The sequence below is a fragment of the Seriola lalandi genome, unplaced genomic scaffold, assembly GCF_002814215.2.
Source record: "Seriola lalandi dorsalis isolate HSWRI2012SDOR001 ecotype SW California unplaced genomic scaffold, Sedor1 jcf7180002002750, whole genome shotgun sequence".
NCBI lineage: Eukaryota > Metazoa > Chordata > Actinopteri > Carangiformes > Carangidae > Seriola > Seriola lalandi.
Window position 1 is genome coordinate 1 of NW_019473406.1, and position 2,039 is coordinate 2,039.

Consider the following 2,039-nt stretch of genomic DNA (forward strand, 5'->3'; position numbering starts at 1 on the left):
AAAAAAAAAGTATAAAATATCCTACTGACCACACACAGCCCACCAGGGGCCACAGTTCCCTCCAAACTGGAGACCAAATAACCATGTTATATTTGGCATGGCTCTTCTCTCTCTCATGCTTCAAATATTAGCATAAGATTTGGAGCAGTTCGCTCAGTCCTACTTAGACCCTCTCACGGGGAAACTAACAGTTACAGCTAACTGGGGAAAAGGTAGTCCAGCTACTGCACACAATTAGCACTGAATGGTTTGCCAAGGCTGCTGCAGTCAGCTTTTCGAGCAGCAATAGTGTATTTTATATACTTAACCAATGGTATCTCTGAAACCAATTACAGGTTTTCTCATTGAGACTTTAGTGTCTTTAATACTGATTTTAAAATTACTTTTTCATCCTTATATTTTCTTTCTTTTTGGTCTGACCATAGTTTTGTTTGTTGGATATTTTTAGTTATTGTGATATTTGTTAGGTATCCTATAACTTAGTATATGTGTTGACATTATGGAACACCATTTCTGTCCATCCACATCACTTGTGTTGGAGGTAAATGACATTTTGCAGTCCAGCTCAACACATTTCAAAAAAAAAAAGAAAGAAATCCCAGAGTCACAAAAGGCTACCTTGAGTGGTATCCAACAGGGATCTGGGTTCAGTCCACATTCAAGTATATTCCAGGAGATAATACTGAGTCACAGGTGTCATTCTCATTATCTTTGCTTGCATGGCTTCAGAAATTCTGAACATGTCAAAATACAATTAGTACGCCGTCCATGTGCCCGGGACTTTGGTTGTAAAAATGGTATTAAGGCTAACAACCTGCAGGTCTTTATCTGCAAAGTGGAAGAATTGGTGGGATTCCATTTTATTATATCCAGTCTTCAACCACTAGTCTCTGTCCTCTCCGCGAAATGACAAATTCAGCCACAAAATCCCAAAAAGGCCACTTTCCATAAGGCGATTTTCCGAATTTCTCCCCTGTGGTCCATGCTGGAGAGGTCATGGAGAGGTCTTGGAATTTTCTGGCCCGCAGTCGCCCCTCTCTCCTCGCAGGCTGTGGTGCAGCCCTGCATGGAGCTGATTTTCACACCGCAATATCTTAGTTCCTCTCCAAACTGGGGTAAAGTTTGAACACTTTATATATCCACTCTGAGTAGAAAGCAACGTTGACAAAAAGTGCGGGCTGCGATGAGGCACATTTTGTCCTTTGGATGCTCACACCGATGATGACTTTGCGCTCATGTTCCTGGCAGACCAATGGACCTCCATTGTCTTTCTGCAAGACGGCACATTAAAATTGATTATACTCCACTGTACATGTTCAAACTCAACCAAATTCCAAATGACGGAAAAAATTTCATTGGGACTATTTCTTCAGCAGAAAGTAGTTCCAAGGAAAATTAGATACCTAGCCATGCCATGGTATTTGTTATTTGGGTGAATGACCTTTTGAATACTCAACATTGATGTTGTATTCATCTGTTTCATGATATAAACATTGATTTGTTACACTTACATCACATACACCTTCTCCTCTATTGCCACCGGCACATATTCTGCTCTCCCCAGCATCCCCTTTGATTTGTGAGCACATGTCATTGTTGACCATAGGCATCGTTACAGTGTTCAGTGCCTCATCATATCCTGTGTCTGAAGAGAGAAGAAAAACACAAACCAGTGAGTTTAATGGGTTAAACATACGCATTTTGTTTGAATAATGGTTGAAATGGAAGGGGGCATGGCATATTGGTGAAAGAAGGCAGTACCTTTGGTTTCCCCCCATCCATACATGGTGCAGTTGGTGCCTTCGGTGATGTGACAGTCTTTTACAGGAAGATGGATAGTGGAGGCACCCTCCGACACAGGCGCAGGACTAGAACATACGTAACAGTAGATCACGTATAGTCACTTAACATGCTGTATGCAGCCATCACAGAATGAAACGAGGTCTTTCATGCATTTAGAGTGCCAGAGTTAACCAAAATGGCTTGGCTTAGGATCTTAAACATCAGTGGAAACCGTCCGTTTGGATGACAACTTACTC

The 2,039-nt window shown here is 41.6% G+C and overlaps 1 long non-coding RNA gene across 1 annotated transcript; it reads right to left on the reverse strand.

The window, feature by feature from the left end:
• Nucleotides 1–8: 8 nt before the first annotated feature.
• LOC111666214 (uncharacterized) lies at nucleotides 9–1,931 on the reverse strand. The gene is made up of 3 exons (XR_015437969.1): nucleotides 1,762–1,931; nucleotides 1,512–1,645; nucleotides 9–1,271 (listed from the first exon to the last, which is right to left on the reverse strand). It is a non-coding gene; the product is annotated as an uncharacterized LOC111666214 (long non-coding RNA).
• Nucleotides 1,932–2,039: the final 108 nt, after the last annotated feature.